Source organism: Bufo bufo, chromosome 2 (assembly GCF_905171765.1).
Source record: "Bufo bufo chromosome 2, aBufBuf1.1, whole genome shotgun sequence".
NCBI classification, from domain to species: Eukaryota; Metazoa; Chordata; class Amphibia; order Anura; family Bufonidae; genus Bufo; species Bufo bufo.
The window spans coordinates 790,853,772-790,880,981 of NC_053390.1; the positions used below are offsets into that span (position 1 = coordinate 790,853,772).

At 44.4% G+C, this 27,210-nt stretch overlaps 1 long non-coding RNA gene across 1 annotated transcript; it reads left to right on the top strand.

The window, feature by feature from the left end:
- On the top strand, positions 1-27,210 carry LOC120990419. Its single transcript, XR_005776414.1, has 3 exons — positions 1-99; positions 26,703-26,710; positions 27,102-27,210. It is a non-coding gene; the product is annotated as an uncharacterized LOC120990419 (long non-coding RNA).

Genomic DNA, 27,210 nt, shown 5'->3' on the forward strand with positions numbered 1-27,210 from the left:
AATAATCAAGACGTACAACACACCCTGAACATAAACCCACACCTAACATACAACAAGTGAGGTAGGGTATAAGGAGAATACAAAAGGAAGACAAATTATGTCCAACAAGGTGGCCCTTAAGGACTGGGCAAGTTCACCCAGGAAAGGAGCAGAGTTCCAACACCAAACTAGGCTGGAGTAAAACTGCCCCCAGCCAGGAAGCCACAGATAAAGTTAAGCCAGATGGCCACACCCAGGACACACCTAAATCCCCACTAGCTAGAGGATTAACCCCTCGCTCACCAAACTGCAGGAAGACACACCTTAAAGGGGAAATGCACGTGCAAACCGACAACAACACGTTGCCACCGGCAACCAGTCTGCACGGCAACCGCGTCACAGTCAAACAACAATATGACCGTGACACTCCCACCCCTCAAAGCCCCCCCAACAGAAAAGGGGAAGCTAGTGGGGAACCCACAAACAACAGGGATGGGGGAAAAAAATAAATAAATAGCAGAATCAGTGTCAGTGCAAGCAAGTCTCCCCGGGACTGCTGCCGGCCCCCGGAACCACCAAGAAACCAGTCAGCCAGCCAACGAACAGCCAGGAGAGACCGCACTGATCACTGCGTCCACACTCAGAAATGTCACCCACCAAGTCGCTGCCAGCATGCATCCCCCACCAGCATACACTAAAGCCAGTTCAACAAGGAGTGCAGCCGACCACCACCAGCCAATGACAGAACCACAGAGACATTGATGAGGGGAGACCCAAACACAAGTGCCGGTTCACAAAATCTGCAACCACTGTTACAGAGAACCGCACTGTTAACAGGATTCCCCTTTCACCCTCCCTACGGAGGATAAGCATGTGCGCCAGAAAACGTCAGACGACACATGCTGCGCCCTCTTCCGAAGGCTAAACAGAGATGCCTTTGTTGGACATACTGTCACGGTGGGGCGTGGGGGAAACCCCCCACCATACAAGGTAAAGGGATAAAGGATAGCTGCTAGGCCAAGAAGCCAGAAAAAGGGAAGCAGGTCACCTCTTATAGCGTCCCTAATCCTCTCCCTAACTCCTCACCGTATGAGCGGACCTGGATGGTAGGACGGCTCATACCCAGGATACCTGGGGCCCTGAGTCGCCCTGAGAATCCCTCAAAAAGGAGCTGAGGAGAGGCGCCTAGTTCTTCCAGGACAGTGAAGAACAGGAGTCTCAAAAGGCCTAGTAACAGGGAAAAAGAGAGACCATACACAGCAAGAGGATCGGCAGGTAAGAACTCCAGACAACACACTTACCTGCCGAAGACTCCACGACTGGAACCCGTGCATACGTACAGGAGCCCTAACACCAAACAGGACACCGTACCAGCAACTAACACAGGTATCCAGCACACAAGACTCCGCCAGGACCCCCATGCCGCAAGGTGCATGGCAGCCCCAGGCAGCGCTGCATACAGGCTTGTGGTTCACCCCTCCGGGAAACTAACCCCCTTCCGGAGGACACAAAACATCTTACAGACATGCAGAGACAAACATCAACAACAGCCCAGACATGTAACAACAATCAAGATGTACAACACACCCTTAACATAAACCCACACCTATCATAAAACAGTGAGGTAGTGTATAAGGAGCATACAAAAGGAAGACAATTTATGTCCAACAAGGTGGCCCTCAAGGACTGGGCAAGTTCACCCAGGAAAGGAGCAGAGCTCCAACACCAAACTAGGCTGGAGTAATACTGCCCCCATCCAGGAAGCCACAGATAAAGTCAACCTAGTAGCCATACCCAGGACACACCTAAATCCCCACTAGCTAGAGGATTAACCCCTCGCTCACCAAACCGCAGGGAGACACACCTTAAAGGGGAAATGCACGTGCAAACCGACAAAACGTTGCCACCGGCAACCAGTCTGCACGGCAACCGCGTCATGGTCAAACAACAATATGACCGTGACATACCAGTTGTGGGTGTGTCCCTGCACAGTCTGACACTAGCAGCACTGATTGGATAGTGTCAGACGGTGAAGGGACACATCCCCAACTAGTAACAACAAGATGACCTTTATTGCAGACTGCTAGTAATTAATTCATATAACTGTAATGACCCACAGTGGGCATTACCATCTCATTTGTACCCCCACTATCTTGGTTGGTGCATCCTGCATCATTTCTGATATTTAATGTAATTTCTTGCAATGTGTGTATATGAATTTCCTTGCCAATGTTATGGTAATATGTAATGGGCCTGGTTCACCAGCAGGTGGCAGCAACATCGGCAGTGTTAGTTTCCCTGGAGAGGAACCTTCTAGTTCCCTTCCAGCCCTCTCTAGAGAGGGAGGAGTTAGTGTGCAGTCTAGCCTACCCTCCTCAGGGAGAGGTTGTGAGTTGGCTAGCAGAGCGCCTCCTGCTCTGCTAGGCCCAGAGGCTCATCTTCTGAAGTCTACATGGTTGTTTGTCCCCTCCTGGGCTTGCATTGCCTTCATCCAAGCTGAAGCTAGAGCTTGAGGTACTCAAAGCCAGGACAAGAAGTTCCTAGGATTAAAGTAAGAGACAGACTACAGACAGCTAAACTAAGTTCCAGCAGAAGAGTAAAAGTTCCTATTTACTCCAGCTAGCATAGCAGAGCTGAGATTGTTACAGAGAAGCATTTGCCTGCCATTTAAGCCAATACCTGCTGATGACCAAGATACCGTTTGGAAACTGTTTGGATTACCGTTTATGCCAAATAAAGCTGTGTTCAATGTTACTACAAGTCTGGTCTCCATTTCTTCCACCTTCTACACCATCCAAATTCAGCTACCTTTTTTGCACTGCTTCGGACTACACCACATCTGGGATCCAAGGATATCCAGTTAGGAGCATTGTGACACGTGTATACAACATCCACAGAGACATTGTAAGCTACTTTACACCACTCTGGCAATCCTACCCTGGGTACTAACATTACCATCTACAAAGGGGACTCCATGTCCTCATTGCTTAACTGCAATCATGTTTATTTGCTCTATCAGACAACATTTTGTAGAAACCTCCTAAGGGGCAAGGGATACCCCAGACGCCCTTCACAGTAGGCCCGTTGCATAACTTCTAGCAGGAATAATACAGGAATGTCACAACATAAAGTCATAAGAACAGATGCTCCAAAATTATTATTATAGCTTGCAGTCAGGAATTAAGGAAAATAATAATTGCACCACAGCAAGCTCTTGAAGGGGTTAATATGTTGGTGTATTAACCCCTTCAAGAGCTTGCGATTTTTTTAATTTTCCATTCACATAGTGGTACGAGGGATTGTTCTTTGCGGCATTCCCTATGCGGTAAAACTGACCCGTGCCCTTGACTCTCTTGGTCAGTACGATTACAGCGTTACCATACAAGTTTTTCTTGTGTTTTAATATAATTTAAAAAAATATAGATATTTTTTTTCTTTTCATTGCCATATTCTGACCCCCATAATTTTTTTTATAGTTACGTCTACAGAGCTGTTTGAGGGCTTATTTTTTGTAGGGAAAGCTGTAGATTTTATCGTTATCATTTTGGAGTATCACTTAATCATCACTTTTTGTTAATTTTTTTGGGGTGAAGCTACAAAAAAAAAAAAAGTGACTGGTCATATAGATTTTTTTTTCTACTACAGCGCTCATCATACTGGATAAATACGGTTACATTTTAATAGTTTGGGCATTTTGGGATGCGGTGATACTAATATTTTTTGTTATGGGGAAAGGGGTGATTTGAATTTTTATATATTTTTGACTTTTTTTTTTAACTTTATGTTTCCTGTTTTTACTTAGCGGACTCTGGGAGACTCGCTATGTTCCTATGGAGCCCTGTCACAGGAACATACAGTAGCTTTACAGGGCTCAAGGCTACCACAGTCTACGAATGGCTCCCTCAATCTCGGCATAGGGAAGCAGTCGGGAAAAGCCTCTCAGATGCCGGGGTTACAGCTGACAATGGCATCTGAGGGGTTAAATGTCTGTGATTGGCCTTATTGCCAATCACAGACATTAGGCAGGCGACCGATAGCTACGGCACCCGTTCAGCTTGTCAGCGGGTGCCATGTTTAGAGAACCGATTTCTGCCGTACATATACAGTGGAGGTCGGGAAGAGGTTAAGACTTTCTAAGATTTTTATTATGCCAGTCTGAATCACATACTATATTATTCTGGTGTAAGATGCAGCAAATTTATTAAAAGTAATTTGCCTTTTAATCATTTTTATGCATCACAGTATCTACGTGCACCAGAAATTGAAATATATGCCAGATAGGAGATTTCTGGTGTAAATAATGTGAACTTAGTCAAGCTGCATAGTCCCCTGAAAAAGTGGTGAACGTGGCAAAAACAGCAAAATGTTGCAATTTTTTTGTGCAAAAAGATTTTTGGGCAAAAAATCTGAGATGTTTTTATTCTGGAGTAGAATTATTTTTAAAATCACCCACGCCATATATTCAATTCACATTAATACACTGAAATTTGTGTACCATTTTTGTCCAAGATTGTACAGAAAATGCGAAAACTCAATCTTCTATTATCAGGGTTATTTTCCTGTTTGTCCAGCAGGTGGCAGCAGTAGATAAGGTATAATACAGATCAGATCACAGATCGCTTCAGTCTGGACAATCATGTGTTTGTAATGTATCTACTCTCTGGAAATACCCCTAGCATACTCCTGGCCTGCCTATATTTTTGCCGTGGGAATCTGCTCTGCAGTACATATCATTAACAAGTCGGTAGAAGACTATTTGAGACTAATTGAGACTACTTGCAAAGTTGCTTCTTTTATACTTCCTGTGCATTGGGGCAATATAAAAATAGTTGCAAATGCGTTTACCAGCACACCTTCCAGGCTGCCTGCATTCTCCGAACACAGGGTCCCATTGGGTGCCTCTATTAATTCTGCCACATTTGGGTATACCTCAGACATGACCCCTACACCAACCTCTGACTCAGCACTGCCGCATATCTGGCCATAGCCAGGGGTTTTACAGTCCTTTTATATTGATGGACTATCTGACTAAGGCCTCATGCACACGACAGTTGTTTACCTCGGCCTCCGTTCCGTTTTTTTTGCGGATAGGATGGGGACCCATTCATTTCAAAGGGTCAGCAAAAAAATGCTGATAGTTCATCCGTTTGTGTTCCGCGTCCGTTGTCCGTGTTTCCCTTCAGCAAAAAAAATAGTGCATGTCCTACTTTTTTCACATTTACGGACAAGGATAGGCATTTATTACAAGGGATCTGTGGGAAAAACGGATCCTCCAAAAAAAACGAATGCCGCATCAGGTGTGCATGAGGCCTAAGAATGAGCAACCAAATTCTGATCAGCAGGGGTCCATCACTATCAGTGAAGCAAGCAATCATTAGGCTGAAAAAACACCACAAACCCATCAGAGAGATAGCAAAAACATTAGGCCTGGCCAAAACAACTGTTTGGAACATTCTTAAAAAGAAGGAACGCACCGGTAAGCTCAGCAACACCAAAAGACCCAGAAGACCACAGAAAACAACTGTGGTAGATGACCGAAGAATTCTTCCCCTGGTGGAGAAAACACCCTTCACAACAGTTGGCCAGATCAAGAACACTCTCCAGGAGGTAGGTGTATGTGTGTCAAAGTCAACAATAAGGAGAAGACTTCACCAGAGTAAATACAGAAGGTTCACCACAAGATGTAAACCTTTGGTGAGCCTCAAAAACAGGAAGGCCAGATTAGAGTTTGCCAAACGACATCTAAAAAAGCCTTCACAGTTCTGGAACAACATCCTATGGACAGATGAGACCAAGATCAACTTGTACCAGAGTGATGGGAAGAGGAGAGTATGGAGAAGGAAAGGAACTGCTCATGATCCTAAGCATACCACCTCATCAGTGAAGCATGGTGGTGGTAGTGTCATGGCGTGGGCATGTATGGCTGCCAATAGATCTGGTTCTCTTGTATTTATTGATGATGTGACTGCTGACACAAGCAGCAGGATGAATTCTGAAGTGTTTCGGGCAATATTATATGCTCATATTCAGCCAAATGCTTCAGAACTCATTGGACGGTGCTTCACAGTGCAGATGGACAATGACCCAAAGCATACTGCAAAAGCAACCAAAGAGTTTTTTAAGGTTAAGAAGTGGAATGTTATGCAATGGCCAAGTCAATCACCTGACCTGAATCCGATTGAGCATGCATTTCACTTGCTGAAGACAAAACTGAAGGGAAAATGCCCCAAGAACAAGCAGGAACTGAAGACAGTTGCAGTAGAGGCCTGACAGAGCATCACCAGGGATGAAATCCAGCGTCTGGTCATGTCTATGCCTTCAAGACTTCAGGCTGTAATTGACTGCAAAGGATTTTGAACCAAGTATTAAAAAGTGCAAGTTTGATTTATGATTATTATTTGGTCCCATTACTTTTGGTCCCTTAACAAGTGGGAGGCACATATGCAAACTGTTGTAATTCCTGCACCGTTTACCTGATGTGGATGTAAATAACCTAAAATTAAAGCTGACAGTCTGCAGTTAAAGCACATCTTGTTTGTTTCCTTTCAAATCCATTGTGGTGGTGTATAGAGACTAAAATATTAGAATTGTGTCGATGTCCCAATATTTATGGACCTGACTGTATATATATATATATATATATATATGTTATAGAGGACAGTACTATATATATTACAGAGGACAGTATACTGTATATATTCTACAAATTACAGTATACTGTATTTATACTACAGAGGATATACAGTCAGGTCCATAAATATTGTGACATTGACAATTTGAAATGAAATGAACAAGATGGGCTTTAACTGCAGACTGTCAGCTTTAATTTGAGGGTATTTACATCCAAATCAGGGGAACGGTGCAGGAATTACAACAGTTTGCATATGTGCCTCCCACTTGTTAAGGGACCAAAAGTAATGGGACAGAATAATGATCATAAATCAAACTTTCACTTTTTAATACTTGGTTGCAAATCCTTTGCAGTCAATTACAGCCTGAAGTCTGGAACGCATAGACATCACCAGACGCTGGGTTTCATCCCTGGTGATGCTCTGCCAGGCCTCTACTGCAACTGTCTTCAGTTCCTGCTTGTTCTTGGCGCATTTTCCCTTCAGTTTTGTCTTCAGCAAGTGAAATGCATGCTCAATCGGATTCAGGTCCGGTGATTGACTTGGCCATTGCATAACATTCCACTTCTTTCCCTTAACCCCTTAAGGACTCAGCCCTATTTCACCTTAAGGACTTGGCCATTTTTTGCAAATCTGACCAGTGTCCCTTTGAGTGCTGATAACTTTAAAACACTTTGACTTATCCAGGCCATTCTGAGATTGTTTTTTCGTCACATATTGTACTTCATGACACTGGTAAAATGAAGTAAAAAAAAAATAATTTTTTCTGTATAAAAAAAATACCTAATTTACCATAAATTTGGAAAAATTTGCAAATTTCAAAGTTTCAGTTTCTCTACTTCTGTAATACATAGTAATACCCCCAAAAATTGTGATTACTTTACATTCCCCATATGTCTACTTCATGTTTGAATTATTTTTGGGAATGATATTTTATTTTTTGGGGATGTTACAAGGCTTAGAAGTTTAGAAGCAAATCTTGAAATTTTTCAGAAATTTACAAAAACCCAATTTCTAGGGACCACTACAGGTCTGAAGTCACTTTGTGAGGCTTACATGATAGAAACCGCCCAAAAATGACCCCATTCTATAAATTACACCCCTTAAGGTAATCAAAACTGATTTTACAAACTTCGTTAACCCTTTAGGTGTTGCACAAGAGTTATTGGCAAATGGGGATGAAATTTGAGAATTTGCCTAATTTTCCATTTTAACCCATTTTTTCCACTAACAAAGCAAGGGTTAACAGCCAAACAAGACTGTATCTTTATTGCCCAGACTCTGCCGTTTACAGAAACACCGCATATGTGGCCGTAAACTACTGTACGGGCACACAGTAGGGCGTAGAGGGAAAGGTGCGCCGTATGGTTTTTGGAAGCCAGATTTTGCTGGACTGTTTTTTTGACACCATGTCCCATTTGAAGCCCCCCTGATGCACCCCTAGAGTAGAAACTGCATAAAATTTACCCCATCTAACAAACTACACCCCTCAAGGTATTCAAAACTCATTTTACAAACTTTGTTAACCCTTTAGGTGTTGCACAAGATTTAATGGAAAATAGAGATACAATTTCAAAATTTCACTTTTTGGGCAGATTTTCCATTTTAATATTTTTTTTCCAGTTACAAAGCAAGGGTTAACAGCCAAACAAAAGTCATTATTTATGGCCCTGATTCTGTAGTTTATAGAAACACCCCATATGTGGTCGTAAACTGCTGTACGAGCACACGGCAAGGCGCAGAAGGAAAGGAATGCCATACGGTTTTTGGAAGGCAGATTTTGCTGGACTGGTTTTTTTGACACCATGTCCCATTTGAAGCCCCCCTGATGCACCTCTAAAGTAGAAACTCCAAAAAAGTGACCCCATTTTAGAAACTACGGGATAGGGTGGCATTTTGTTTGGTACTAGTTTAGGGTACATATGATTTTTGGTTGCTCTATATTACACTTTTTGTGCGGCAAGGTAACAAGAAATAGCTTCTTTGGCACGTTTTATTTTTTTGTTATTTACAACATTCATCTGACAGGTTAGATCATGTGGTAATTTTATATAGCAGGTTGTCACGGACGCGGCGATACCTAATATGTATACAATTCTTTTTATTTATGTAAGTTTTACACAATGATTTCATTTTTAAAACATAAAAAATGTTTTAGTGTCTCCATAGTCTAAGAGCCATCGTTTTTTCAGTTTTTGGGCGATTATCTTAAGTAGGGTCTCATTTTTGAGGGATGATATGACGGTTTGATTGGCACTATTTTGGGGTAACATATGACTTTTTGATCGCTTGCTATTACACTTTTTGTGACGTAAGATGACATAAAATGGCTTTTTTTACACAGTTTTTATTTTTATTTTTTTACGGTGGTCCCCTGAGGGGTTAGGTCATGTGATATTTTTATAGAGCCGGTCAATACGGACGCGTCGATACCTAATATGTATACTTTTTTTTATTTATTTAAGTTTTACACAATGATTTCATTTTTTAAACAAAAAAAATCATGTTTGAGTGTTTCCATAGTCTAAGAGCCATAGTTTTTTCAGTTTTTGGGCAATTATCTTGGGTAGGGTATGATTTTGCGGGATGAGATGACGGTTTGATTGGTACTATTTTGGCGTACATACCTTTTTTGGGAAGTAAGGTGGGCAAAATTTCAATTTTCTCATAGTTTTTATTTTTCTATTTTTATGGCGTTCACCGTGCGGGGAAAGTAACATGACCGTTTTATAGATCAGGTCGTTACGGACGCGGCGATACCTAATATGTGTAGTGTATTTTTTTTAAAAAATTTTTTATTCAGTGATAAATGTGTTTTTTTTATCTTAACTTTTTTCACTTTTTTTTAACATTTTTTTGACCCAGACCCACTTGGTTCTTGAAGATCCAGTGGGTCTGATGTCTGTATAATACAGTACAGTACACTATATAGGGTACTGTACTGTATTTTACTTACGCTTTGTCTGAACAGATCTATGCCTTTAGCACAGATATGTTCAGCACCATGGACAGCAGGATGCCTGAGAAGCCGTCCTGTTGCATGGGAACCTTCCCCGTCTGCTCAGTTGTAGCCACAACTTTGCAGACGGGGAAGGGTAAGGACGGGGCTGTCTGGGGGCTCTCTCCCTCTCCATCGGGGGGCTGCAAAGGCACAGCAGCCCCCCGATGGGAGAGGGAGGGTGCTCCCTGATCTGTTAACCTTTTCCATACAGCGGTCCGTACGGACCGCGGTATGGAAAGGGTTAAACGGCTGACATCGCATCACCGATGTCAGCCGTTTATACCAGGGTGTCAGCAATGTGCTGACACCCTGGTATACCACTGCACACCAACGAATTTTCAAGGGGAGGCGGGCGGGGGATCGCGATCCCGCCTGCCGCACCGCCCGCCTCCAGCACCGCCCGCACCGCCTGCAACACCCCCCCCCTGCACCACCCGCCCACATAAAATCATTCAGGGGTGCAAGGGGGGGGGGGGTTAATAAAACTTTATTTAGGGCATTTTAAAGTTTGATCTCCGCGGTCAGAGACCACGGGGATCAGAATCGGCAGAAAGCGCAGCAAGCCGCAGGTCTGAATTGACCTGCGGTTTGCTGCGATCGCCGATACGGGGGGGTCACATGACCCCCCCGGCATTGTGACAGGATGTCGGCTGAATGATTTCAGCCGGCATCCCGTTCGGATTAACCCCCGCAGCGCCGCAATCTCATTTTAAACTGATGACGTACCGGTACGTCATGGGTCCTTAAGGACTCGGGAAACATGCCGTACCGGTACGTCATGCGTCCCTAAGGGGTTAAAAAAACTTTTTGATGACTTTTGCAGTATGCTTTGGGTCATTGTCCATCTGCACTTTGAAGCGCCGTCCAATGAGTTCTGAAGCATTTGGCTGAATATGAGCAGATAATATTGCCCGAAACACTTCAGAATTCATCCTGCTACTTTCGTCAGCAGTCACATCATCAATAAATACAAGAGAACCAGTTCCATTGGCAGCTTCACTGATGAGGTGGTATGCTTAGGATCATGAGCAGTTCCTTTCCTTCTCCATACTCTTCTCTTCCCATCACTCTGGTACAAGTTGATTTTGGTCTCATCTGTCCATAGGATGTTGTTCCAGAACTGTGAAGGCTTTTTTAGATGTCATTTGGCAAACTCTAATCTGGCCTTCCTGTTTTTGAGGCTCACTAATGGTTGTGAACCCTCTGTATTCACTCTGGTGAAGTCTTCTCTTGATTGTTGACTTTGACACACTTACACCTACCTCCTGGAGAGTGTTCTTGATCTGGCCAACTGTTGTGAAGGGTGTTTTCCATGGTCTTCCGGGTCTTTTGGTGTTGCTGAGCTCACTGGTGCGTTCCTTCTTTTTAAGAATGTTCCAAACAGTTGTTTTGGCCACGCCTAATGTTTTTGCTATCTTTCTGATGGGCTTGTTTTGTTTTTTTCAGCCTAATGATGGCTTGCTTCACTGATAGTGACAGCTCTTTGGATCTCATCTTGAGAGTTGACAGCAACAGATTCCAAATGCAAATAGCACACTTGAAATGAACTCTGGACCTTTTATCTGCTCATTGTAATTGGGATAATGAGGGAATAACACTCACCTGGCCATGGAACAGCTGAGAAGCCAATTGTCCCATTACTTTTGGTGCCTTAACAAGTGGGAGGCACATATGCAAACTGTTGTAATTCCTACACCATTCACCTGATTTGAATGTAAATACCCTCAAATTAAAGCTGACTGTCTGCAGTTAAAGCACATCAGGTTTGTTTAATTTCAAATCCATTGTGGTGGTGTATAGAGCCAAAAAATTTAGAATTGTGTCCATGTCCCAATATTTATGGATCTGACTGTATATCTATATAGAGGTTTGGTCTGGGAAAACAGGTATTTTCCTCCCAGAATGTGCTGCTGGGCTGATTTACAGCCAGGTGAGGCCAAATACCGGACTGGATTTTAAATGCCGGTCCGGGTTTTGGCAGCAATAGGCTGTCCTTAAATAGGCAGCTGGGCTCAGAAGCCATGTCTCTGTGTTGGGATCTGGGAGCCTTGTGTCTGGATGAAGGCTTGCTACCTGTTTGGCATGAAAACAGATTGGTGCTGCTATCAGCAAGGACTCTTTGAGGCAGAATTGCCGCATGTGGTGAATTACCACCAACACCGCAAGGTGACTTTTTGTTTGAATATGACTGCTTGTTTTGTCACTTGCCTAAAGTGTGAATAAAACACTGAACTGTTTGATCCAAAGAACTTGTTGTTGCCTCTATACTGCGTCCGCTAATCTGGTCCACCAGAGCGAGTCCCCACAATATATATATACACTCACCTAAATAAATATTAGGAACACCTGTTCTATTTCTCATTAATGCAATTATCTAGTCAACCAATCACATGGCAGTTGCTTCAATGCATTTAGGGGTGTGGTCCTGGTCAAGACAATCTCCTGAACTCCAAACTGAATGTCAGAATGGGAAAGAAAGGTGATTTAAGCAATTTTGAGCGTGGCATGGTTGTTGGTGCCAGATGGGCCGGTCTGAGTATTTCACAATCTGCTCAGTTACTGGGATTTTCCCGCACAACCATTTCTAGGGTTTACAAAGAATGGTGTGAAAAGGGAAAAACATCCAGTATGTGGCAGTCCTTTGGGCAAAAATGCCTTGTGGATGCTAGAGGTCAGAGGAGAATGGTCCGACTGATTCAAGCTGATAGAAGAGCAACGTTGACTGAAATAACCACTCGTTACAACCGAGGTATGCAGCAAAGCATTTGTGAAGCCACAACACGCACAACCTTGAGGCGGATGGGCTACAACAGCAGAAGACCCCATCGGGTACCACTCATCTCCACTACAAATAGGAAAAAGAGGCTACAATTTGCACGAGCTCACCAAAATTGGACTGTTGAAGACTGGAAAAATGTTGCCTGGTCTGATGAGTCTCGATTTCTTTTGAGACATTCAAATGGTAGAGTCCGAATTTGGCGTAAACAGAATGAGAACATGTATCCATCCTCTGATGGCTACTTCCAGCAGGATAATGTACCATGTCACAAAGCTCGAATCATTTCAAATTGGTTCCTTGAACATGACAATGAGTTCACTGTACTAAAATGGCCCCCACAGTCACCAGATCTCAACCCAATAGAGCATCATTGGGATGTGGTGGAACGGGAGCTTCGTGCCCTGGATGTGCATCCCTCAAATCTCCATCAACTGCAAGATGCTATCCTATCAATATGGGCCAACATTTCTTAAGAATGCTATCAGCACCTTGTTGAACCAATGCCACATAGAATTAAGGCAGTTCTGAAGGCAAAAGGGGGTCCAACACCGTATTAGTATGGTGTTCCTAATAATTCTTTAGGTGAGTGTATATACATATATATATATATATATATATTACAGAGGACAGTATACTGTATATATATACTACATAGGACAGTATACAGTATTGTATATATATATATATATATATATATATTACACAGGATAATATACTGTATATATACTACAGAGGACAGTAAACTGTATATATTCTACAGAGGACAGTATATTGTATATATTCTACAGAGGACAGTACACTGTACTGTATATATATATATATATATATATATATACACACTACAGAGGACAGTATACAGTACTGTAGTATATATATATAGAGATGTCGCGAACATAAAATTTTCGCAAATGTTCGCGAACGGGCGAACTGCCATAGACTCCAATAGGCAGGAGAATTTTAAAACCCACAGGGACTCTTTCTGGCCACAATAGTGATGGAAAAGTTGTTTCAAGGGGACTAACACCTGGACTGTGGCATGCCGGAGGGGGATCCATGGCAAAACTCCCATGGAAAATTACGTCGTTGACGCAGAGTCGGGTTTTAATCCATAAAGGGCATAAACCACCTAACATTCCTAAATTGTTTGGAATAACGTGCTTTAAAACATCCAGTGTGTGTATCTGATCAGGTATGATGTTGTATCGATCAGGTAGTGCAAGGGTTACGCCCGCTTCACAGTCACAGACCAAACTCCCTGTTTAACGCACCGGAAACAGTCCATTTGCACAACCGCAAACTACCCATTTGCACAAGGTTGGATACCAAGCTAGCCATGTCCCGTTTCTTGTCCTCACTGACGTCATTGAAGGTCTCTTCCTCCACCCAGCCACATACTATACCAAGGGTCCCTAAAAGGTGACAACAAGTCCCCCGGGACGCCTGCTGTGGTTGGTCTTCCACCTCCTCAAAGCCACCTTCCTCCTCTGACTCCTCTTCTTCAGACTCCTCTCTCTGCGTTGCCGCAGGTCCAGCAATCGACGACGACAAGGCTGCTTCTGGTGGTGATGGTGACCACAACTTTTCCTCTTCATGCTCATCTACGGCCTGATCCAGCACTCTTCGCAGGGCACGCTCCAGAAAAAACTCATATGGGATGAGGTCGATGATGTTGCCTTGAGTTTGACTGACCAGGTTTGTCACCTCCGCAAAAGGACGCATGAGCCTACAGCCATTGTGCATGAGCGTTCAGTAACACGGCCAAAAAATACCCAGCTCCGCAGAGGCTGTCCTCTTTTTTTTTTTATTTAAAAAAATCTGTTCTTATCAGTTTAATCTCTGTTTTGTCCCATATCAGGGGCCGGTGTATGGAATAGATTTTAGGAATCGGGAGATGGAAAAAGATGCTTGGTCGGTCCTCTTACTTCCAATTTGGGGCACTGCACGTGCGCCGTGTAATGTACTGTGCAATCCCAATATGAGTGGTATGTTAAGTAGTACTATTCCTATCAGTTTAATCCCTGTTACGTCCCCTATCAGGGGCCGGTCTATGTAATAGATTTTAGGAACCGGGAGATGGAAAAAGATGCTTGGTTGGTCCTCCCACCTCCAATTTGGGGCACTGCGCGTGCGCCGTGCACTGTACTGTGCCACCAGATATGAGTGGTGTGTTAAGTAGTACTATTCCTATCAGTTTAATCCCTGTTAGGTCAGGGGACGTGTATGGAATAGATTTTAGACAACCGCAAAAAGTTGTCAATAGTTGACACACTCATAACATAAATTTTATACCTCTATGCGTCAATCTTGGTGTAGTGATGACTGTGCTTGTGCGCACGTTTGGGAGATTGCAGGCAACTGGGTTTTTTCAAAGCCTATGGTCGTGCTGAGGTAGTTCAGTGACAGTTAAGTGACCCAGAAAACAATGATTCTGCAGTGTGGGTCAATTGTTGGCCTAGTAGGCTTTAATGATCACCTTAGATGATCACAAAGAAAATTAATGTTTTTTCTATGCAAAATTATCCAGCCGATCGCTTTTGGTCTGTTCACAATGAAGCAACAACCTTATCATCTGGGGTGTGCCAACATTGCCATTGCCAACGCACTCATAGAGGTGGTCGCTTCATAGTGATACGCAAGCCCCTTCACCACAACAAGGTAACGATCACGAAGGGGAATTGACACATGTACAGTACAGACCAAAAGTTTGGACACACCTCATTCAAAGAGTTTTCTTTATTTTCATGACTATGAAAATTGTAGATTCACACTGAAGGCATCAAAACTATGAATTAACACATGTGGAATTATATACATAACAAACAAGTGTGAAACAACTGAAAATATGTAATATTCTAGGTTCTTCAAAGTAGCCACCTTTTGCTTTGATTACTGCTTTGCACACTCTTGGCATTCTCTTGATGAGCTTCAAGAGGTAGTCCCCTGAAATGGTTTTCACTTCACAGGTGTGCTCTGTCAGGTTTAATACGTGGGATTTCTTGCCTTATAAATGGGGTTGGGACCATCAGTTGCATTGAGGAGAAGTCAGGTGGATACACAGCTGATAGTCCTACTGAATAGACTGTTAGAATTTGTATTATGGCAAGAAAAAAGCAGCTAAGTAAAGAAAAACGAGTGGCCATCATTACTTTAAGAAATAAAGGTCAGTCAGTCAGCCGAAAAATTGGGAAAACTTTTAAAGTAAGGGCTATTTGACCATGAAGGAGAGTGATGGGGTGCTGCGCCAGATGACCTGGCCTCCACAGTCACAGGACCTGAACCCAATCGAGATGGTTTGGGGTGAGCTGGACCGCAGAGTGAAGGCAAAAGGGCCAACAAGTGCTAAGCATCTCTGGGAACTCCTTCAAGACTGTTGGAAGACCATTTCAGATGACTACCTATTGAAGCTCATCAAGAGAATGCCAAGAGTGTGCAAAGCAGTAATCAAAGCAAAAGGTGGCTACTTTGAAGAACCTAGAATATGACATATTTTCAGTTGTTTCACACTTGTATGTTATGTATATAATTCCACATGTGTTAATTCATAGTTTTGATGCCTTCATAGTCATGAAAATAAAGAAAACTCTTTGAATGAGAAGGTGTGTCCAAACTTTTGGTCTGTACTGTATGTGCCTTTTTTTTTGTTTTGTTTTTGCAGCCACAGTGCAGCACCAGAGGCCAGAAAAATTAGGCATGTACACATGCCTGAAAAAATAGGTATTGTTGCAGCCGAGAAAAATTGATATTTTCCAGGCAGAAAGTGCACTAAAACATTGCGGCTTGAACCCTAGTTGGTGGCGGATAAGTCACGCAAGTCATCCGGCATGCAGAGATAAAATACAGCAGCATGTGGACCATTTTTAGCCCAAGGCATCTCATCAGCCCTTTTTTAGTCAAATGTATCGCCCACTGTCAGTTCCTTCGGCATCCATGGCTCATTCATCTTAATAAAGGTGAGGTAATCTAGACTTTTTTGACCTAGGCGACTTCTCTTCTCAGTGACAATACCTCCTGCTGCACTGAAGGTCCTTTCTGACAGGACACTTGAAGCGGGGCAGGCCAGAAGTTCTATCGCAAATTGGGATAGCTCAGGCCACAGGTCAAGCCTGCACACCCAGTAGTCAAGGGGTTCATCGCTCCTCAGAGTGTCGATATCTGCAGTTAAGGCGAGGTAGTCTGCTACCTGTCGGTCGAATCGTTCTCTGAGGGTGGACCCCGAAGGGCTGTGGCGATGCGTAGGACTTAAAACGCTCCGCATGTCCTCCATCAACAACACATCTGTAAAGCGTCCTGTCCTTGCCGGCGTGGTCGTGGTAGGAGGATTACTTTCACCTCTTCCCCTGTTAGATTCTCTTGTGCTGTAACATCACCCTTATACGCTGTGTAAAGCATACTTTTTAATTTATTTTGGAACTGCTGCATCCTTTCCGACTTCCGGTAATTTGGTAACATTTCAGGCACTTTCTGCTTATACCAGGGGTCTAGTAGCCTGGCCACCCAGTACAGGTCGTCCTCCTTCAGCCTTTTTATACGAGGGTCCCTCAACAGGCACGACAGCATGAAAGACCCCATTTGCACAAGGTTGGATGCCGAGCTACTCATGTCCCGTTCCTCGTCCTCACTGATCTTACGGAAGGTCTGTTCTTCCCCCCAGCCACGTGCAACACCACGGGCACCAGATAGGTGACAACGGGCACCCTGGGATGCCTGCTGTGGTTGGTCTTCCTCTTCCTCAAAGCCACATTCCTCCTCTGACTCCTCTTCCTCAGACTCCTCTTCCAGCGTTGCCGCAGGTCCAGCAAGCGATGCTGATAAGGCTGTTTCTGGTGGTGATGGTGACCACAACTCTTCCTCTTCCTCTTCACGCTCATCTACGGCCTGATCCAGCACTCTTCGCAGGGCACGCTCCAGGAAGAAAACAATGGATGATGTCACTGATGGTGCCTTCAGTGCCACTGACTAGGTTTGTCACCTCCTCAAAAGGACGCAAGAGCCTACAGGCATTGCGCATGAGCGTCCAGTAACGTGGCAAAAAAATCCCCAGCTCCGCAGAGGCTGTCCTAGCACCCCGGTCATACAAATACTCGTTGACGGCTTTTTCTTGTTGGAGCAGGCGGTCAAACATTAGGAGTGTTGAATTCCAACGTGTCGGGCTGTCGCAAATCAAGCGCCTCACTGGCATGTTGTTTCGCCGCTGAATATCTGAAAAGTGCGCCATGGCCGTGTAGGAACGCCTGAAATGGCCACACACCTTCCTGGCCTGCTTGAGGACGTCCTGTAAGCCTGGGTACTTATGCACAAAGCGTTGTACAATCAGATTCAACACATGTGCCATGCATGGCACATGTGTCAACTTGCCCAAATTCAATGCCGCCAACAAATTGCTTCCGTTGTCACACACCACTTTGCCGATCTCCAGTTGGTGCGGGGTCAGCCACTGATCCACCTGTGCGTTCAGGGAGGATAGGAGTGCTGGTCCGGTGTGACTCTCTGCTTTCAGGCAAGTCAACCCCAAGACGGCGTGACACTGTCATATCCGGGATGTGGAATAGCCCCTGGGGAGCTGGGGGGTGCAGTTGATGTGGAGCAAGACGCAGCAGCAGAAGAGGACTCAGCCGAGGAGGTTATCGAAGAGGATGAAGTAGGAGGAGTAGAGGAGGTGGCAGCAGGCCTGCCTGCAAGTCGTGGCGGTGTCACCAACTCCTCTGCAGAGCCACGCATTCCATGCTTGGCCGCCGTCAGCAGGTTTACCCAATGCGCAGTGTAGGTGATATACCTGCCCTGACCGTGCTTTGCAGACCAGGTATCAGTGGTCAGATGGACCCTTGCCCCAACACTGTGTGCCAGACATGCCATGACTTCCTTTTGCACAATAGAGTACAGGTTGGGGATTGCCTTTTGTGAAAAAAAAATTTGTCCGGGTACCTTCCACTGCAGTGTCCCAATAGCTACAAATTTTTTGAAGGCCTCAGACTCCACCAGCTTGTATGGTAAAAGCTGGCGGGCTAAGAGTTCCAACAAGCCAGCTGTCAGACGCCGGGCAAGGGGGTGACTCTGTGACATTGGCTTCTTACGCTCAAACATGTCCTTGACAGACACCTGACTGGGCAGATGAGCAGGAACCGCTAGAGACGGAGTGGCGGATGGTTGAGAGGTGGCAAGGAGGACAGCAGTGGTTGACGTGTTTGCACACTCTTGGCATTCTCTTGATGAGCTTCAAGAGGTAGTCCCCTGAAATGGTTTTCACTTCACAGGTGTGCCCTGTCAGGTTTAATAAGTGGGATTTCTTGCCTTATAAATGGGGTTGGGACCATCAGTTGCGTTGAGGAGAAGTCAGGTGGATACACAGCTGATAGTCCTACTGAATAGACTGTTAGAATTGGTATTATGGAAAGAAAAAAGCAGCTAAGTAAAGAAAAACTAGTGGCCATCATTACTTTAAGAAATGAAGGTCAGTCAATCAGTCGAAAAATTGGGAAAACTTTGAAAGTAAGGGCTATTTGACCATGAAGGAGAGTGATGGGGTGCTGCGCCAGATGACCTGGCCTCCACAGTCACCGGACCTTAACCCAATCGAGATGGTTTGGGGTGAGCTGGACCGCAGAGTGAAGGCAAAAGGGCCAACAAGTGCTAAGCATCTCTGGGAACTCCTTCAAGACTGTTGGAAGACCATTTCAGGGGACTACCTCTTGAAGCTCATCAAGAGAATGCCAATAGTGTGCAAAGCAGTAATCAAAGCAAAAGGTGGCTACTTTGAAGAACCTAGAATATGACATATTTTCAGTTGTTTCACACTTGTTTGTTATGTATATAATTCCACATGTGTTCATTCATAGTTTTGATGCCTTCATAGTCATGAAAATAAAGAAACTCTTTGAATGAGAAGGTGTGTCCCAACTTTTGGTCTGTACTGTGTATATATGTATATATATATATATATATATATATATATATATATATAAAAAGAAGAATCTATATATATTACAGAGGACAGTATACTGTGTATATACTACAGAGAACAGTACAGTGCAACAGATGTATCTGGATAGATTGCAGGCTTGGGCAGAGAAGTGGCAGATGAGGTTAAACACTGACAAATGTAAAGTTATGCACATGGGAAGGAATAATGCAAGTCACCCGTACATACTAAATGGTAAAACACTGGGTAACACTGACATGGAAAAGGACCTAGGAATTTTAGTAAACAGCAAACGAAGCTGTAGAAACCAGTGTCAGGCAGCTGCTGCCAAGGCCAATAAGATAATGGGTTCCATCAAAAGCGGCATAGATGCCCGTGATGAGAACATAGTCCTACCACTTTGCAAATCTCTAGTCAGACCTCACATGGAGTACTGTGTACAGTTCTGGGCTCCTGTAAACAAGGCAGACATAGCAGAGCTGGAGAGGGTTCAGAGGAGGGCAACTAAAGTAATAACTGGAATGGGGCAACTACAGTACCCTGAAAGATTATCAAAATTAGGGTTATTCACTTTAGAAGGGGAGATCTAATTACTATGTATAAATATATCAGGGGTCAGTACAGAGATCTCTCCCATCATCTATTTATCCCCAGGACTGTGACTGTGACGAGGGGACATCCTCTGCGTCTGGAGGAAAGAAGGTTTGCACACAAACATAGAAGAGGATTCTTTACAGTAAGAGCAGTGAGACTATGGAACTCTCTGCCTGAGGAGGTGGTGATGGTGAGTACAATAAAGGAATTCAAGGGGGGCCTGGATGTATTTCTGGAGTGTAATAATATTACAGGCTATAGCTACTAGAGAGGGGTCGTTGATCCAGGGAGTTATTCTGATTGCCTGATTGGAGTCAGGAAGGAATTTTTATTCCCCTTAAGTGGGGAAAATTGGCTTCTACCTCACAGGGTTTTTTTGCCTTCCTCTGGATCAACTTGCAGGATGACAGGCCGAACTGGATGGACAAATGTCTTTTTTCAGCCTTATGTACTATGTTACTATGTTACTAAAACAGAAACTAACAGACTGATTTTAAATTGAAAAGAAAATTGTAAAATGCAAAAAATTGGTCCGAAGGTGTCCATACCCTTTTAAGTCACCTGGCCCCTTGAGCTCCCTCAGGCATCTCTCTGTCTTGTACAATACTATAAAAATGTGGTGTACTACTGTGAGGAGGTGTTTTGGGTGATATCATCCAGGACTGCATCAGTCCTACATATTAGAATGGATGTTAAGTGATAATGTAATAATGTATTTACATGGTAACTGCCATCTCATACGTGCCCACTAGATGGCGGTCTTATACCTCTTTTTGTGAATTGCACATTTAGCTTGGCTGACATTACACTGTTATCCCTTGCATTCATACAGGTATAATGTGAATAGGCCGATGCTTACACTATTTACAACAATCTGAAAGCTACAGTGAATTCTTCTTCTTCACTTATTGCCCATAAATATGTGTAAAGGAGAGAAAAAAAAAGTCCTGATATTTATTAGAACACTTACATTTGTGCTTACTTCATAGCACCTGATTATATTCAGAGTAAAGCCAGTGGGTGACTCCTCTAGATCTAATGTTATTGTCACCCACTGCCCTTAGTGACGACACACGCTCTGCATTTGTACCTCCCTATATTATGGCAGCCAACATTTTTGGATTTTAATGTTGATGTAGCTGTATGAGGCCATGTTTTTGTAGCATAAGATATTATTATTTTATTCCATTTTAGGCTAAAGAATTTATTACTTATCAAGTGATCCTGACTTTTATTTTTTTGCTTTGTTTGCCAATTACCCATATATCGATTGTAAGGGTGACTGCAGAAAATCCACGCAAATCCACACACAAATCTGCACTATTTATCATATTTCTGGTGCTTTTTATGTACGTTTTTTTTGGTGCGAATGGTACAGATCTCTCCCTTCCATTAAAAATCCATCCTTAAAAAAGTAACAATTGACCTGCTGCAAATTTCTAAATCCGCACGGCGGGTCTTTTTATTGCACCTAAGAAAAAAAGCAAAGTCTACATCTCATACACTTTGCTGGTAGTGTATTAGGGTCCATTCAGAAGTCTGTAAGTGTTGTGCAGTCCGCAAAATTGCGGATCTGCAAAACACAGACGCGGGACATGTGCGTTCCGCATTTTGCGGACTGCACATGGCCGGCCTTATGATAGAAATACAGGACGTGCCCTATATTTTATGCGGGACTGCGGAACGGAACTACGGATGCGGACAGCACACGTTGTCTTTTGTGGTCCCATTGAAATCTACAAAATTGCGGAATGGATGCGGAGCCAGAAATATGTGTTTTTTTAGCACGAAAATCCATGCAGTAAAGCACACATAATCCGCATCGTGCACAGCCACTAGAGATGAGCGAATCGAATCCCACGAAGTAGAATTCAATCCGAATTTCAGGATAGATTCGATTCACTTCGAATCCAAATTTCCTTGGGCTTTGTGTTTACCTAAAATAGTGTAAAAAACAAAAAATGAGGACGTCATCTCGGGCCGCGCGATATTTCGCACCAGATCTTCAAGCAAGATGGCGGCGGCCAGCCCGTTGCGAGCAAATGGGTAATTTTATTTGATTTTATTAAGTGTTCTTACATGGCAAGACCACTTATTGTTATCTCACATACAGGGAGTGCAGAATTATTAGGCAAATGAGTATTTTGACCACATCATCCTCTTTATGCATGTTGTCTTACTCCAAGCTGTATAGGCTCGAAAGCCTACTACCAATTAAGCATATTAGGTGATGTGCATCTCTGTAATGAGAAGGGGTGTGGTCTAATGACATCAACACCCTATATCAGGTGTGCATAATTATTAGGCAACTTCCTTTCCTTTGGCAAAATGGGTCAAAAGAAGGACTTGACAGTCTCAGAAAAGTCAAAAATAGTGAGATATCTTGCAGAGGGATGCAGCACTCTTAAAATTGCAAAGCTTCTGAAGCGTGATCATCGAACAATCAAGCGTTTCATTCAAAATAGTCAACAGGGTCGCAAGAAGCGTGTGGAAAAACCAAGGCGCAAAATAACTGCCCATGAACTAAGAAAAGTCAAGCGTGCAGCTGCCAAGATGCCACTTGCCACCAGTTTGGCCATATTTCAGAGCTGCAACATCACTGGAGTGCCCAAAAGCACACGGTGTGCAATACTCAGAGACATGGCCAAGGTAAGAAAGGCTGAAAGACGACCACCACTGAACAAGACACACAAGCTGAAACGTCAAGACTGGGCCAAGAAATATCTCAAGACTGATTTTTCTAAGGTTTTATGGACTGATGAAATGAGAGTGAGTCTTGATGGGCCAGATGGATGGGCCCGTGGCTGGATTGGTAAAGGGCAGAGAGCTCCAGTCCGACTCAGACGCCAGCAAGGTGGAGGTGGAGTACTGGTTTGGGCTGGTATCATCAAAGATGAGCTTGTGGGGCCTTTTCGGGTTGAGGATGGAGTCAAGCTCAACTCCCAGTCCTACTGCCAGTTTCTAGAAGACACCTTCTTCAAGCAGTGGTACAGGAAGAAGTCTGCATCCTTCAAGAAAAACATGATTTTCATGCAGGACAATGCTCCATCACACGCGTCCAAGTACTCCACAGCGTGGCTGGCAAGAAAGGGTATGAAAGAAGAAAATCTAATGACATGGCCTCCTTGTTCACCTGATCTGAACCCCATTGAGAACCTGTGGTCCATCATCAAATGTGAGATTTACAAGGAGGGAAAACAGTACACCTCTCTGAACAGTGTCTGGGAGGCTGTGGTTGCTGCTGCACGCAATGTTGATGGTGAACAGATCAAAACACTGACAGAATCCATGGATGGCAGGCTTTTGAGTGTCCTTGCAAAGAAAGGTGGCTATATTGGTCACTGATTTGTTTTTGTTTTGTTTTTGAATGTCAGAAATGTATATTTGTGAATGTTGAGATGTTATATTGGTTTCACTGGTAAAAATAAATAATTTAAATGGGTATATATTTGTTTTTTGTTAAGTTGCCTAATAATTATGCACAGTAATAGTCACCTGCACACACAGATATCCCCCTAAAATAGCTAAAACTAAAAACAAACTAAAAACTACTTCCAAAAATATTCAGCTTTGATATTAATGAGTTTTTTGGGTTCATTGAGAACATGGTTGTTAATAATAAAATTAATCCTCAAAAATACAACTTGCCTAATAATTCTGCACTCCCTGTATATATTCTTATTATAGCCAAATTTACCACCCTAACTCCTCGCACAGTTTTTACACTACATAGACAGTAATATACCGAAACGTGCGGATTGTTCCCGATTGGCGTGCTATTACTTTGTAGAACGTTTCGCCGAATGGTTCACGAAATATCGGAGTGTGAGGTGAAAAATCAGGACATGATTACTAAACTGCCACCACTCCCTCATTTTCAAGCCCACCTACACAAATCGTCTGCTAATGTTTTTATAAATGTATGTTTTATTGTAACTGTGAAGCATTTTGGGCAACAACATTGCAATTAAATGTGCTATGTAAATAAATAAAAGTTGAAATGCATTTCTCACTCTATCAAGCTCGCCATGTGCACTTTTTACATTTCATCAATCAATTGTTTAGTGTAATGTTTACTATCTTTTAGGGTTGTCCCGATACCACTTTTTTAGGACCGAGTACAAGTACCGATACTTTTTTTCAAGTAGTCACCGATACCGAATACCGATACTTTTTTTAAATGTCATGTGACCGTTTTGGGGGATCTGTGGATGACGCGCTGTCATGTGGGGGATCTGTGGATGGCACTGTTATGGGGGACCTGTGGATGGCACTGTTATGGGGGATCTGTGGATGGCACTGTTATGGGGGATCTGTGGATGGCACTGTTATGGGGGATCTGTGGATGGCGCTGTTATGGGGGATCTGTGGATGGCACTGTTATGGGGGATCTGTGGATGGCGCTGTTATGGGGGATCTGTGGATGGCACTGTTATGGGGGATCTGTGGATGGCACTGTTATGGGGATCTGTGGATGGCACTGTTATGGGGGATCTGTGGATGGCACTGTTATGGGGATCTGTGGATGGCACTGTTATGGGGGATCTGTGGATGGCACTGTTATGGGGGATCTGTGGATGGCGCTGTTATGGGGGATCTGTGGATGGCACTGTTATGGGGGATCTGTGGATGGCACTGTTATGGGGATCTGTGGATGGCACTGTTATGGGGGATCTGTGGATGGCACTGTTATGGGGGATCTGTGGATGGCACTGTTATGGGGGATCTGTGGATGGCACTGTTATGGGGGATCTGTGGATGGCACTGTTATGGGGATTTGTGGATGGCACTGTTATTGGGATCTGTGGATGGTACTGCTATGGGGTGGGATATCTGTGGATGGCATTGTTATGGGGATCTGTGGATGGCACTGTTATGGGGGATCTGTGGATGGCACTGTTATGGGGGATCTGTGGATGGCACTGTTATGGGGGATCTGTGGATGGCACTGTTATGGGGGATCTGTGGATGGCACTGTTATGGGGGATCTGTGGATGGTGCTGTTATGGGGGATCTGTGGATGGCACTGTTATGGGGGATCTGTGGATGGCACTGTTATGGGGGATCTGTGGATGGCACTGTTATGGGGGATCTGTGGATGGCACTGTTATGGGGGATCTGTGGATGGCACTGTTATGGGGGATCTGTGGATGGCACTGTTATGGGGATCTGTGGATGGTACTGCTATGGGGTGGGATATCTGTGGATGGCATTGTTATGGGGTGGGGGGATCTGAGGATGGCATTGTTATTTGGTGGGGGATCTGTGGATGGTGCTGTTATAGGGGATCTGTGGATGGAACTGTTATGGGGAGGATCTGTGGATGACACTGCTATATGTCATCCACAGATCCCCCTCATAACAGTGTCCCCCAATACACCGGGCCCCGCCGCTCACCGAAGTATTTATAAACGTGAATCCTTATCCTGTTATTAAGTTGAACTAACGCTGCCCTCTCCCATGTTCCCCTGTATCCCCCTGTATCCCCACAGCACTTACTTAAGCTTCCATAGCAGGCAGAGCAGACGGCAGCAGTAACGTCACTCACTGACGTCGCGCGCCTGCTCCACCCACTTTATGAATGAAGCAGGCGGAGCAGACGCGCGACGTCAGTGAGTGACGTTACTGGTGCCGTCCGCTCTGCCTGCTATTGAAGCTTACAGGGGGATACAGGGGAACATGGGAGAGGGCAGCGTTAGTTCAACTTAATAACAGGATAAGGATTCACGTTTATAAATACTTTGGTGAGCGGCGGGGCCCGGTGTAAGAGTACAGTGACTGCACCGGGCCCCGCCCATAGTTACGGACTACTCCAGCCCCTCCTCTCTCCCGATGCTGCATCTTTGCCGGGCCGCAAAAATATTCATTGCGGAAAAAAAAAAAGTATTCTATTTATGTATCGGGGCGGGGTATCGGCGACTGAGTACCGCCGAGAAAACTCGGAATCGGTCCCGATACCGATACTAGTATCGGTATCGGGACAACCCTACTATCTTTACTCACTCCAAACACTCTACACAGTTACTCCATAAAGTTACTCTGCCCAGACCATCCTTTCCACAGTTACTCCAGCCACTCCAACCACCCAACAGTTATTTAAGCCACCCTCTCCAGTTGTAGACTACTGGTGGAGGCAAGAACACTTCACAAAATTTCCCCAGAAATTGTAGCTTTTCTAGTTTATGTTAATTTTACACAGTTTTTACACTCAGGTGACGTGATCATGTATGAATGCGGCATCTGAGGGGTACAACGCTCCCTGTCAGAGGGCCCCCCCCTTGCCCGTGGTACTGTACTTTTCCCTTTATACGATGCAGTGCATCTTATAAAGGGAATACTAGCGAGCGCTTCCATAATGGAAGCGCTCACTAGTCTGCAGGAGGAGGGGGAGAGAAGCGCTGTGAGCGCTGTACAGTACTTATCCCCCCTCCTGCTCGCTCTTCTCAGGGCCCGCGCTGCTGTGTCCTGGCTGCCTGCAGCGTCAGGACGTACAGAGCGCACTCTGACCTGACGCTGCAGGAGGTCCGGTGACTGTGCAGTACGGGCCCTGAGAAGAGAAGACAGCCAGGACAAGGAAAGTGGCGACAGGAGAGGTAAGTTACTTTATTATTTTACAATCTGATCTGAGGTCTGATATGGAGGTCTAATGGGGGGGTCTGGAGAGGTCTCACTGGGGGTCTGGAGAAGTCTAATGGGGTCTGAAGTGGTTTAATGAGGGGGTCTGGAGGTCTGACTGGGGGGTCTGGAGGTCTGACTGGAGGTCTGACTGGGGGGTCTGAAGTGGTCTAATGGGGGGGTCTAGAGGTCTGACTGTGGGTCTGGAGAGGTCTGACTGGGGGGTCTGGAAAGGTCTGACTGGGGGGTCTGGAAAGGTCTGACTGGGGGGTCTGGAGGTCTAATGGGGGTCTGATTGGGGGTCTAGAGATCTAATGGGGGTCTGATTGGGGGTTTAGAGGTCTAATGGGGGTCTGGAGGTCTGATTAGGGGTCTGGAGGTCTAATGTGGGTCAGATATGGGGGTCTAGAGGTCTAATGGGGGGGTCTTATCTGAGGTCTGATATTGGGTCAGGGTCTTACATGGAGGTCTAATCTGAGGTCTAAAACTGGGGTTTTATATGGGGTCTGACATAGAGGTCTAAAGGGGGTTTGGTCTGAGATGGGGGATTCTCATTTAGGGTTTTATATGGGGTCTGATCTACTAGAGCACAATATAAAGGTGTGTTTTTGTACTGATACGCTATCTGTGTGGTACCAGTATTTTCAGGCGGACTGTTTCTGCAGGAAAGTATTGGGGAGCACAGTGGACACAGTAT